Source organism: Trachemys scripta, chromosome 6 (assembly GCF_013100865.1).
Source record: "Trachemys scripta elegans isolate TJP31775 chromosome 6, CAS_Tse_1.0, whole genome shotgun sequence".
In the NCBI taxonomy this organism is placed as follows: Eukaryota; Metazoa; Chordata; order Testudines; family Emydidae; genus Trachemys; species Trachemys scripta.
In genome coordinates, this window is record NC_048303.1 from 78,591,091 (window position 1) to 78,605,406 (window position 14,316).

The window sequence follows — 14,316 nt, forward strand, 5'->3', positions numbered from 1 at the left end:
AGGAGGGGCTGCGGTTTCTGGGTTAACGTGCAGCACAAACCCAACTAACCCTACTATGGAGGATGGAATAAGGCTACCCTTCCCAGAAACCTTTTGCAAAGGCTTTGGGAGTACGTTCAGGAGAGCTTTATAGAGATGTCCCTGGAGGATTTCCGCTCCATCCCCAGACACGTTAACAGACTTTTCCAGTAGCTGTACTGGCCACGAACGCCAGGGCAAATGAATCATTAAACACACTTGCTTTTAAACCATGTATAATATTTACAAAGGTACACTCACCAGAGGTCCCTTCTCTGCCTTCAGAGTCCAGGAGCCCACCTTGGGTGGGTTCGGGGGATACTGACTCCAGATCCCGGGTGAGAAACAGATCCTGGCTGTTGTGGAAACCGGTTTCTCCGCTTCCTTGCTGTGAGCTTTCTTTAACCTCCTCCTCCTCATCTTCCTCATCCCCAAAACCCGCTTCCGTGTTGCATTCTACTCCATTGACGGACTCAAAGCACAGGGTTGGGGTAGTGGTTGCTGCACCCCCTAGAATGACATGCAGCTCATCATAGAAGCGGCATGTTTGGGGCAGTGACCTGGAGCGGCTGTTTGCCTCTCTGTTTTTTCGGTAGGCTTGCCTGAGCTCCTTAATTTTCACGCTGCACTGCTGCGAGTCCCTGTTATAGCCTCTGTCCTTCATGCCCTTGGAGATTTTTTCAAATGTTTTGGCATTTTGTTCACTGGAACGGAGTTTTAGCTAGCATGGATTCATCTCCCCATACAGCGATCAGATCCCTTACCTCCCGTTAGGTCCATGCTGGAGCTCTTTTGTGATTCTGGGACTCCATGGTCACCTGTGCTGATCAGCTCGCCACGCTGGCCAAACAGGAAAGGAAATTCAAAAGTTTGCGGGACTTTTCCTGTCTACCTGGCCAGTGCATCTGTGTTGAGAGCGCTGTCTAGAGAGATCACTGTGGAGCACTCTGGGATAGCTCCCGGAGGCCAATACCGTCGAATTGCGTCCACACTACCCCAAATTCGACCCAGCAAGGCCGATTTCAGTACTAATCCCCTCGTCGGAGGTGAAGTAAAGAAATCGATTTTAAGAGCCCTTTAAGTTGGAAAAAAGGGCTTTGTCGTGTGGACAGGTGCAGGGTTAAATCGAGGTAACACTGCTAAATTCGACCAAAAATTGTAGTGTAGACCAGGCCCAAGATAGAAGGGGGAGTTGGTATACTTCCACGAGCAAAATCTTATGGGCAGTACGGGACTTCATATGGGCACTAAAATCTATTCTCCCTTAGGACAACAGAGATTCTAAGGAACGACTAGCTCATGAAAATGTACTGTTATGGAATATCTTCTTTACCGTGGTGTGTTTATTGCTGTTGCATCCTATACGGCATATTTTTTCTCTCGATATTTTGATCTTTCCTGGCCCACTGTCCCCTATGCAACTTTTTCTTTTCTTTTTCTTTGTTTTATAACTTGCTACTGCTTGGCTGCTACCAAACATTGCAGGTGGAATGAACCTAGCTTACTGATGAATAGATCAGGTATGTCCACATAGTTCTTTAATTTCTATGGAAAGTTAATAGACAAAGGCAGAGCAGCAGGTGTGATGGAGAACTAGTGGCAATATGGTTAAATTAGGATTTAGTTTTGCATTGTTTTAAATAACACAATATTATTAATCAGAATTGAAATGGAATGGTAGTTGTAGACTCTTTTTTTGAATGGTTGATTCCAATGTCTGGACTCCACAATACACATAGCATAGTCCTGTAACCTAACTTAATCAATAAGTCAGGGAAAAACAGATTTAGAAAACATTTTTTCCCTTTTAAAAAACAACACTGATACAACCAAACTCAGCAAATGGAGGATTTTTGCTCCCTGGGTGTCACAGTGTATGAAGATGAGACTCTTTAGGCGACACCCAAAACACTAATATTGACCTATTTGACATGCCTGCCAGTAAGCATTTGGCACACAGGAAGGAGGAATATTATTTATCACAGAAGCCTGGATTATGTGAACATGGATTGGGCTCAACATGGCTTTTTTCAGATGTTCAAGTTAGACCCTGTAGGCAACAGAATGGAAAAAGAAGGAAAGTCTTGAAAGGTGCGGTTATTGCTTAACATAAAAATGGAAAGAGAGTAACCAGTGAGTGGAAAATAATCAGCATTTGGTTAAGGATTGTTTGTCATTGGGAAGGAATTCTTAGCAGGAAAATGTCCAATTTTTATTGAAGAGGGGATTAGAGAAATGGTTGGAGGGGAAGTAAAGGAAAGATGGTTGAACACTATTAAGAACTAGCATGGTAATAAAACAGAGTATATTTGCTGTGTCTCCCAAATGGTGGCCAGATTACAGTTATCCAATTAGGTTCTGTCTACACTGCAACTTTTAACCAAGTTTGTATCCAGTTAGCAGCATGGCTGGCTCCAAATACAGTTTGTTCTCACACACAACATGATTAATGCTCTATTAGTAACCATGGCAGTTAAATATGTACTGTCCTTGCCAGGAGCACAGGCTGGCACATGATTGTCTTATGACACCATTTGGCATACTCTTTTGCAGTGTAGATGGGCCCCCTAACTGTGCCCCTGTGCGTCTGTGACTCTTTTGTGATATGCTAACCCTTGCTGAAGCACGATGGGATAGCTGCCCAAAAATTCTTAGAGTCATCCAAAACAAACAAACAAAAAACATGTAAGTCATGGGAGATGGGGATGCATAAACACAGTTGACTCATGAATGGTTGTGTTGTGAAGGAAACTGTTGGTGCGGACACAACTCCAACTGTATTTGTTGTTACAGGGTGCAAAGAAAGTGTCACAAATTGGTTAAAAATACAGTGATAACTGTAATGTGGACAGGTCTTTACTGGAGTCACCAAGGTCTGGTCTGAAAAAACCACTCCCCTGACTACCATAGTTATGCTGATATAACGCCTGGTGTAGATGCAGCTATTTTGATGGAAGAATGCTTCTGTTGACATAGCTAACTCCATTCGGTGTTCCTACACTGACATTAAAAACATTCTGTCAGTACACTGTGTGCCAACATAGCTATGCTGGTATAGTCTCTGTAGTGTAGACATACCACAAATTTGCATCCTGTGCAAACCACAGCCAAGATTTGGCTTGGAACTGCTGTGGTCTGGAAGTAGGCCAAATGGAAAATTTAGGCAGTAGGAGCTGTGCAACTGTCTCAGCTGGACGTCATGTATATCTTGCACATAGAAATTATAGATCATGACATGAAGGTCCCCAGTCTTGGCTTATGGACTTGACAGCACAGGATGATGACACTTCAGAAAGTTTTCTATGCAAATCTACCAAGCCCCAACATCTCCATTTAACCATTTAATTTCCAGCATGAACTGGTGTTCATGCAGTTATTCCACTGCTATATTTTTCTTCAATATTACTTTGTTGCCTCCTTCAGACAGATCTTCAGGGGTGAAATTCTAAAATCCCATTTTAAAATCTAAGAAATACAATGATCTTATGGTTAGACTACTGGACTGGGACTCAGTTGTTCTGGATTCAACAATTTTTTAATATTTTTATTGCAGATACAAATAAAGTGTAAATAGAAAGAACACAGAAAAATGTTCAACAGCAAGAGAGAAAAACAGGCAAAAAGACAAGAAAAATCAGTGGAAAACACTGTTAAGATAGACTATTGTGTTTCATTAACAGTTGCTTTTCAGAGTGATTTAGGATATATGAAGAACTTTAAACCTGTATTACTACTGTGTATAAAATTTGGAATTATTTATGTGCATTCAAAATAAAGACCATTTTCTAAATGTTTAGATACCGTCTTTTGTATGCTCCCTTACCTAGACTGCTTTATAACCTTCTGTTCTAGGTGGTATAGATAAAGAAACTTTCCACTGTAGAAAAGACTCCCACCATTCAGCTGTATGATACTGTTCAAATGCAGTTTATTGAAAATTCTTTTGTATTGTGACATTGTCCATTTTTGTTCATAAAGTGAACTATATATGATCCATAAAGTTGGGTATATGTGACCTGGTACAAGAAGGATTACCGCTTTTCTTAATGGGGAGAGCTGGAAACTAATGGACAGTTACCACCCTTGCCAACTGATGAGGAAGATCTAACCCTGTACATCAGTCATGTTTTATGTTCTACTCCATACTTGTAGTTTTCAGCGCAGTGGAGTGAAAGCTCAGCCTTTTCTCCTTGTTCAGATAGGGCCAAATCTACAAGGAGGGGAGTGCCCCATGCACAGTGCTAAGCAGCTCACATCCCTTTGAATCCATGGGAATTGAGGATGTACAAGAGGCAGTCAGCCGCTTGTAAGATCAGGCTGCTATTGCCATCGCTGATTAAGGGCCCCATCCTGTGAGGCAGTCAGCAGTTAAAGGTGCTCAGAACCTGAACCTAATTTAAGAATCCAGGGCATCTGGGAATTTTGTTGCAGCCCTGACCCTGTGAGATTCTGATCATCTGTTGAAAGGCACCGAGTGCTCTCAGTTCCCATTGACTTTAATGGGAGTGGAGGGTGTGCAGTACCTCTCAGAATCAAGGTCTTGTAAAGCAAAGAGGGAAACAGGACTGACAAATGCAGGAAGACAATTAAGTCCTTTTAGACTATGTTTCATGGGAGCTCCGGTATTTCTGCAACAAACACCATGTGTCAAATTTTCCTCTCACAGAAGAAGGGAACAGGAGACCCCCACTGCTGTGGCAGAAAGTAAATAGCATTTCACATACTCTAAAAGATGCACTCAGAGCTATTTCCTTGATTATCAGGTGCCCTGTTAAATATTTTTTTATGAAAACATTTTCACAGAAAGAAAACTGGTTGTATATCAGGAAACCACCAGAGTGTCCTGTTGTTTTTCAGACAGCTGGAAATTCAAAGGAAAATGTAGGATGAACATAAATGAATATAGGATTGCAGTGTAGTTGTAAACTGTGTTGGTCCCAGGATATTGGAGAGACGAGGTGGGTGAGGTAATATCTTTTACTAGACCAACTTCTGTTGGTGACAGAGAGAAGCTTTCCAGCTTACACAGAGCTCCTCTTTAGGACCATAACAGAGTGCCCAGTCCTGCTACCCCTACTCTCCTGAGTTGTCCCATTGAAGTCAATGGGATCAGAACAGGGTTCCAAGACTGCTAATCCCTGAGGATGGGGACATGCCCCCATTACTGATCCCTACAGTGCTCCGGCCGCTGTGCCAAGGCTGCCAGAGAGGCTGGGTGGGGATGGCAGGGTGCCTGAGGCTGTGCAGTAATCCCCCGCGGACCCGGGCCTGGAGAACAGACTCCGGGGCCAAGGTTGCGCCGCCAGGTCTGTGGGACTGGCTGGTGAGCCCAGCTCCGCTTTCTGGGCGCCTGAGACCTCCCGCCGGGGACGCCCTGGCCGCGGGCGCCCGGGAGCTCTCCCCGCCGGGCGCTGCAGACCAGGCGCCAGGGGGCGCCCCCCGCCGGCTGCCTGCGTTCTCCCGGGCGCACCCGGGCGGCTCTGGCGGCTGTTTGAAAGTGCGGAGGAGGAGCGGGGCTGCGCACGGGGCTGGCGGGCAGCGGCAGCCCGGCCTCCTTTGTCCCCTCCCCTACTCGCCGAGCCGGCAGCGGGTGCAGCAGCCGGGAGCTGAGCGGGCCGGCCTGGGGAGATCTTTCCCTTCCCGCAGCAGCACCGAGGTCGCCATCTTCGCCTCTCCACCCCGGCTCCCAGGCAGGGCGACGGAAAATCCCTCTAGCCAGGCGCTGCTCGTGCCGCATCCCTCGCCGCCAGCACCCAGCGCCCGCCGCCGCCCGAGAGCCAGGGCAGCCGGGGAGGGGAGTGGGCGCGGCCCCCGCCCGCTCCATGTGATCGCCCGGGCTCAGCAGCCTCCCGCACTGATCTCATCTCCATCCTCCCCAGCGCTGCGGGCACCCGGCGGGAGACGGAGGTGCCGAGGGGAGGCGAGGGGAAGCCAGACAAAGGAGCAGGCGCTGCTGTAGCAGGAGGTGAGTGACCGGGGGGTTTATGGGGCAGAAGGGGCCTAATTTTCGTGCTTCTCCCCCATTTCTATGTAACCTCCTCCTTCGAAAGCCTCCGGCTTCATGTGCACTGGGAGTGGCCTGTTCTCCTCCCTAGAGAGCAGAGCGACCCCCCCCCCCCCCTTCCCCCCTCCCCCCCCCCCAAACTCCGCTGCAGCAGCAAAGCAGGGATGCAGGCTCGCCCAGCCTTCTGCCAACGAAGAGGGGAGCAGGGTTGGGGGCGCAGGGCTGGCATCCCCATCTGGAAGACTAGTGTGATCTATAGTGCGGGTGTGTTTGTAGGAAACAGACAGCCATACCTGTGTGGACCTCACTGGGCTACGGTGTAATGCACCAGAGCCTGCAGCTCCATTTTCATCCCTGGGAAAGTCCTCTACTCTCCATTCTGTTGTCACTTCTCTTCCTTCAAAGTCAAAGCAGGAGGAGGGGGAATTCCCACACGCAGGGCAGAAATGAAGGCTCACTGTGCAATAGTTCTCGCAGTGTGAAGCAAGTGGGAGCAGAAGGCTAAAAAAACTTGGCAAATGTTTGGTGCTATTGCATAGCCAGTGCTGTTGTCAGTGGCAGGTCAGGTTTCTCAATGGCATGGACCAAAGGTTTTGGGGAAGGGAAGCCGTGTCTCTCTGATCCTAAACACAGTGCCGTGCCCCCCGACTCCACACACTTTTTTTTAAATAGGCTATAAACCCTGCAATTGGATATTAGTAAGCAAAAAAATCTAGGGCTTTCTCTCCCCTCCTCCCTCCAAGCTAATCAGAACATTAACAGAATTAGTGCCTGCACAGCTTGACTCTTTCTTATGGAGTTAAAGAGAGCAGGAGAGGAAACTCCAATAGGGATTTAGAGCACAAATGTATTATTTTTTTTCTCCTCTCCCTCCCCTTGCTTATCTACAGTGATTGTAAGGCCAGATTTGCTTCCTTTCCACAATACTGTAGGCTTCACTGTGAGTAAAGTGATGCTCCTACAACATTTAAAATAAAATACTAGCAGTTATTTCCTTGTTCCTTTTTTGTCAAAGTGGCAGCAAGGACAGTTTCATTTGCTCAAAAATATTAAAAATTGCTGTTTCTGGGGAAAATATGACAATTGAGAGCATTGAGGGGGACAGGTGATGCCTTTAACAGGTTGTTTAGTGCAAGTGCTTCTTGAGCTCAAGGACAAAAGGAGGCTTCTTTTTTTGCTTTTTTTTTTTTCTTGGCACAGAGGGTGTGGTAATGGCACTGTAATGCAGCATTGGTAACTGAACAGGAGCAGGGCACATTTGACTGCATATCTGAGGAAAAACGTTTGTCTGTTATTGGGTGCTATGGAGGTGTTAATGAGTTCATGGTTGATGTGACAGCTTTTATTGTTACATAATACAAATCTGAGTAAAATATAAAAATTCATTCTAGGAAAATCACCTGACACTATCCACAAACTGTATGTATAAAATCATTGGTGAGTTAGCAGCAGCACATTAGAACTGTAAGGTAGTGTTGCATATATGAATTTATCTGTCTTTGAATTTAAACCTGTTAATTTCAAAATTCAGTGTTCCTAATACAAAACATCTAAAAAGTCACCTTTTCAAATAAGTAACAAACTCCTGACATGTTTTGAAGTTTATTTTGTATGACTAACCAGGTGTGAAGAACTTTGGCATAAACTATTGCTTTTCATAGGCTAAGAAAATATAACATTCTGAGGTGAGATTTGTGACTTAGACATCCAGCATGAAATAAGTGTCACACAAATTCTTCATGTTGTTTTGAACCAGAGGCTGATTGCTCTTTGGGTGATTTGGTGTAAACGTTAAAGAAAAATGTTTATTTTTATGTTCAGTGAGTAACAAGATCTTCTAGAGGCAATTCAAACAAACAAACAAACAAAAAACCCACAACCAGTGCTGTGATGACAGCTATTTATAGTTTTTTCTGAAAATAAAAACTTAAAGCTAATTTTTGAGTGCTATCTGACAAAAATTTACTACTTTATCATAGCTTAATGGTTAACTTGATTTAGTAAATTAAAGATATATCTTTCTGTGACAGAAAAGCTTATGTAATATTATTTTTAAGCTCTTCATTTATCTTCTGAATCCTAGCACAAAGGGCCAAATTCTGTTCTGTTTTATATGGGTATAACTTGAGTAATTCCGATGATTGTAATGGTATTATGCTGGATTTACACTGGTGCAAGTGAGATTAGAATTTTGTCCAATGATTAAATTTGTCTTTCTAGTTTATAATTGCCCATATAATACTACCTTGCTTATACCCATGTTGATCTAAGTAGGGAAGAGCTGATAGCTGGTGAAATTCTTTTACAGAACATTTTATATTATGAAATATCTTTGGGGATTCATAGTATTAAAAAATTGTTGGAGGTAAGCAAGTCATTTTGGAAATGACACCACTTGCATTGTCAATATACCTGTGCAACTCTTAGTCTGTTCCTGAGCTCTTTCAGTTTCTATTCTCATTTCCCTTTTTGCCAAAAAAGGCAATGTTAAAGATTAAATGTTGGAGAGTGAGAAGTCTGCCCCTGATCCTGCAGATACTTCTGTAAGTGAATAGTCTCACTGAACTCATTGCTTAGTTCAGTGGGATTATTCACTTTGCATAAAGTTGAGCATAGGTGTAAGTATTTGCAGGATTGGGGTTTAAACAATCTGTAGTTTTTCTCTTAGGTGCAGTAAGAAATTTAGAAGCAAAAGTTATATTTTTTTCTTGATAATTAAAATGACTTTATTAGTGGTTAGTGCATTTTCTACAGAAGAGCAGGTTCCTAACTGTATTCTTCTAGCTTTTCTCTCTGAGAAGTAGTGGAGTCATTCCTACAACAAAGAATTCGGGGGGGTCTTCTTCTTCAAGAAACTTCATGACATTGTTGATACCAAAGATCTGTAAATCAGGAATTATAAAATTAGCCTTTAGTAAGTATTTTTATAACCTGTTGTTGCACTGATTGAGTGAAGAATAAAGGAAGCTGTAGGGTCATTACATATAATTTGTTAGTCCATGCCTGAATCTCCTACAGCTTTACGCTATCACAGTAGAGATAGGTGAGACTCAGAGTTCTAAATCTACTGGCTATTTTTATATTATATAACAAGAAAAAACAACTTGTCTTGATGCATGCCATTAATTCTGACCCCAAGTGCTTGTCAGAGTTCTACAGTAGCTGGCATTGTAACGATTTGGGGAAAGCTTGTCATGATAGAAAAAGACGGCAGGAGTTTTTCAACATCTTGTCTTGGTTCCTGTTGTCCAAAAAAATAAGTTGATTGATTTTAGCAAGGGAAAGGGAAAAAATAGTACAAAGAGGAAAACTGCAGCAGAGTGTTGTAAGTGACTTTTTTGTTTTTGTTTTGTTTTCTGTCAGAACAGGCAGTATAATGATAGATCATGAGTAATCTAGTGGTGACGAGAAACCATCTCATGTCACTTGGAGGCTCTACAGTGAATAAGAAATGCTTAGAAGATTGTTTTCAGCAAGAACTATATTAGGCACTAACACAATTAAGTCTTTAGTGGGGAAAACTAGATTGTGATGAAAAAATGTTCACCACCAGTCACTGTCAAAATTAATTGTTTGTCCACTAGAGTGAGGTTATGATCCAATGTGATGCCAGGGAACGTAACTGACTTTTTAGAATTCTGTGTATGCTTCTGTTGTCCTTAGCTTCTGGTTGGTTTGCAAATATTTTTTTTAACTAGAATTCTAAGCCAAATATAATTCAGCTTTAGGTTTCCCCTGGTAACTGTTAGATCAATAATATAGCTTCGCTTCTATTCTATAATACAATTTTTTCCCTGGAAGAACAAGTTTAAAAACTTTTCTATTTAAAACACGATTTACATTGGCATTATGACATTATTGCTTTGGTTCATTAAATGTGATTGAATACATCAACCCTGCAAATTAGGCATGAAGTTTATATGGTTGATGCACATCTATTAATTTATACCAAGTTTTTAAAAGTTATCACTGACATAAAACTGCTCTCTGGAAGTATCTGTAATTGCTTGATATTACATGCAAATCTCTTTGAAACTTCATTTTTGGGTGAATTAGAGCCATCATAATGTGGCCAGCATTATGCACTTTCCCACACAGCTCTGACAAATGCCTGTCTTGATTGTCACCTGAGCAGATTACCCATCATGATTTTTTTTGTAGTAGTAGTTTGTGTGCATATATCCCCTGAACTCCAGTTGATAACGATGAAGCTCATGTTATGTATGACTCAAATTGGACTGAATTTGGTGGTCTCATATTTATCTTCAAGTGATCCTTTGACCACATCACAAATCAACCATGGAACTTCTCATCATACTTGACAGCTCAAGTTCAGGAATCCAATAGCAGATTAGGATTGCAATTCAGTGGCCAGTGGAGAATGTTAGTACAACACATTTGCACAAGGTTTGGTTCAGACTAGAACTACTGACTCTTTCCTTACATAGGTTTAAGATTAGTAGCCGTGTTAGTCTGTATCCGCAAAAAGAACAGGAGTACTTGTGGCACCTTAGAGACTAACAAATTTATTAGAGCATAAGCTTTCGTGGGCTATAGCGCACTTCTTCAGATAGTGGATATAGATATGTTCCACTCTATACGCATCCGAAGAAGTGGGCTGTAGCCCACGAAAGCTTATGCTCTAATAAATTTGTTAGTCTCTAAGGTGCCACAAGTACTCCTGTTCTTTTTCCTTACATAAGAACACATCTGGATGGTGTGGTTAGCTAATGATCTGTGGTCATCTTCTTAGCTCTGCATATCTGTTTCTCTCTTTAAACATCTTTGGTTTTCATCAGGCAATCCGATATTATAGGGAAGAGGACCATGTGTAGGTCAACATGGCCCTTTTATCAGGGTTTGCTAGTGCCTCCTCTCATCACATTCATATCAACTTTTCATGACTCTCCCATTTCTGTTCATGGTGGTCTGTGTTTTTTTCTATTAATAAAATAAATGTTTAACTCAAAACAACTAAACTAGCTTAAAAAATTTAAGAGCTCTGTCATTGATGTGATGTTAGGGTTGCTTTGATACTTTCTAAATGAAGGTTTTTCTGACTTCATGTTCATAAATTTAGTGTACATTGTAGAAGCTTGGTGCCACCTTTCCTGATAAGTACTCTGACTACCTATGCCTTCAGAACAATGTGTCAGTTTTAAACCAAAATGCTTGTGCTTCACAATTCTGAAGGCTTGTTTCGAAGAGTTAATATGAGCCCTTCTCTGTTAGCTCAGTCCTCTTAATATCACAGACATCTTGCGCCCTAACAGTCTCTGAAGTGCCCTAAGGTGAATGCTAGCAGCATAGTATACATTTCAAATATGCCATCTTTAGCAGTGCCACAGACAGGTTTTTTTCCTCTCCTGTACGTACTGGATTGGTCTGTAAAAAGCAATCATGGACAGGCTTCTTAGAAATGAATTAAGTAAACACATCAGCTGTGATTGAGAACAAGAAGGTATTCTCCCCACCACCTGCTTTCCTCTTCCCATACACTATTCTTTGAGTGTAAAAATCTTCCTGCTGTAACTGGTTTTTTTAGAAACCAGTGTTGGTAAAAATGGATCTGTGGAGTCATTTTTTGTCACACTGATGAAGCATTAATCAGTCTTCAAGCAGTGATGCTTACTGCTAAATCTCTTTTTTTCAGAGCTTGCTTTCTGAGCAGAAAGCCATCCTGAATATTCTGTGTCTCAGGTCAACCTCCAGCTTCATTCCTAATAGTTTAGTTTAATTTTCACCTGCATGACTCCCCATTCTAGAACCTGTTCATCCAAAAGCATATTGGAATGTAACCTAGTAGAAGGAATGGTGACTCTTGATGTCACCTGTAGACTATTTTAGGGATACAAGTTCTAGCACAAAAGTTAAACATAGCACATCTTATTTTGGAAGCCTTTGCCTCTGAGAAGTGGCTAATTCAAAAACTGAAATACAACAATCTTACCATTCTTCTGTCAGATCTGATGTTTTGCTTCTGCGTGTTGTTCTGACAAAATTATATACTGATTTAGATTCTTAATGACCACATGCAAATTGTTGCCACAGTACAAAAAACAAGCACAAATATGAGACCAAAATTGATTAGCTTTTTGGGGGATAACAGTGATACATGGTTACTCAAATTATGAAATACCTTCATTTTTTAAAAAAGATTAAAGTCAGATCAGAGTAATATTACAGTTTTGGTCCTTGAGTCTTCATGAGCTTCACACATGCTTATCTGTAGTTACTTCTAAGCTGAGAGGGCACTACCAAACCTTTAGGACACTTCACTAGTTATCTCATTAAAATATATATTCAGGCACCATGGCAACAATTGGATTTGGATTCCCAGAGGTGAAAGCACAACAATTCATGTACTAAGTGATCTAGTCCCCTAAATATTTCTCAGTTAAATCAGTCTATTGCTAGTCTTTATAAGTGTCAGCTGTGATTTTTAAAACAAGCTGGTATTCTCCTCCCCCACACCCCAAATACATACTTTGTTCTTTGAGGATGTAAAAACCTGCCTGCTGTAAATGACATTCTGAAGTACAGTGGTTCTGAAAATGTGTTTTTTGTCATGGTAGTGTAAAACATTAGTCTTCAAGCAGTGATGCTTAGGGCTAGCCATGAACCAGTGAAAAGCTTCTCAAAGTTTGAGGGTATTTTAACCAGCTAAAAGCACTTGTCTGCATCATGCACAACTGTTTGGTGTCTGTCTTCCTTGGGCGAGCAATGAGGGCTTTAAGTAGAGGGAGAGATTGAGGAAATAAAGACCTTGGATACAAAATGGAAGCAGGATAGGCATAATCAGGTAACTGCACCCGCCATATTAAAACAAGCTTATGTTAATTGTATCCCTCTTCACTCTGTTCTGTTACTGTTTTCATATTCCTTGCAGCAATTATAACTGCTGGAGAGTTAAGGACTGATAAATTGGGAGAGTGTCCCATGAGAAGGTTTATTTTGGGGGCTTGCAGTATATTTGTAGTTAGCGTAGAGATTGATACTTCAGCAGGAGTAGAAGTATTCAGTTAATTAGCCACCTTTCTTGGAGGCACAATTAAATGAGTGCTGACATACTTGGAGCATTTTACTTTATCTTCCTCTGTACAGTGGGCAGAGTAACAGAGGTATTTGGTTATGCATAAGGGTCCATCCACATGTTTCCCTCTGTTAGGATTAGAGCCATAATTAGTGATCTACCTTCTGAAAAAATTACCACAGTATATGAACTCCCTTTATTGGTAACAGAACTCCCAGTCCCTGTCCCAAACCTTCCTAGCACTCACTGGTTAGTAATTCTTATCTGTTTTCTCTTTGGCATTTTGTGATTATGACATGTGGACAAGGGGGATCCAGTGGACATAGTGTACTTAGATTTCCAGAAAGCTTTTGACAAGGTCCCTCACCAAAGGCTCTTATGTAAATTAAGCTGTCATGGGATAAGAGGGAAGATCCTTTCATGGATTGAGAGCTGGTTAAAAGACTGAGAACACAGGGTAGCAATAAATGGTAAATTTTCAGAATGGAGAGGGGTAACTATTGGTGTTCCCCAAGGGTCAGTCCTAGGACCAATCCTATTCAATTTATTCATAAATGATCTGGAGAAAGGGATAAACAGTGAGATGTCAAAGTTTGCAAACTGCTCAAGATAGTTAAGACCAAAGCAGACTGTGAAGAACTTCAAAAAGATCTCACAAAACTAAGTGTTAGGCAGCAAAATGGCAAATGAAATTTAATGTGGATAAATGTAAAGTAATGCACATTGGGAAAAATAACCCAACTATACATACAATATGATGGGGGCTAATTTAGCTACAACTAATCAGGAAAAAGATCTTGGAGTCATTATGGATAGTTCTCTGAAGATGTCCACGCAGTGTGCAGCGGCAGTCAAAAAAGCAAACAGGATGTTAGGAATCATTAAAAAGGGGATAGAGAATAAGACGGAGACTATCTTATTGCCCTTATATAAATCCATGGTATGCCCACATCTTGAATACTGCGTACAGATGTGGCCTCCTCATCTCAAAAAAGATATACTGGCATTAGAAAGGGTTCAGAGAAGGGCAACTAAAATGATTAGGGGTTTGGAACGGGTCCCATATGAGGAGAGATTAAAGAGGCTAGGACTTTTCAGCTTGGAAAAGAGGAGACTAAGGAGGGATATGATAGAGGATGGACCTTTGTTCTGACCCAGTACGGCCATTCTTATGTTCTTATGACACATCCCCAAGGACACCACTTGCTATAGAGTACTGGGCTAGCAGAAGGCAAGATAAAATCACCCAGGTTGGCTGAGG

At 41.9% G+C, this 14,316-nt stretch overlaps 1 protein-coding gene across 1 annotated transcript in view; it reads left to right on the plus strand.

Moving 5' to 3' along the window:
- Positions 1–5,513: 5,513 nt before the first annotated feature.
- Positions 5,514–14,316, plus strand: part of CDC42SE2 (CDC42 small effector 2) — a 113,581-nt gene continuing 104,778 nt past the window's right edge. The window contains exon 1 of the mRNA XM_034774269.1: positions 5,514–5,983. The gene's annotated coding sequence lies outside the window, so the exon portion shown is untranslated. The remainder of the gene's footprint in view (positions 5,984–14,316) is intronic.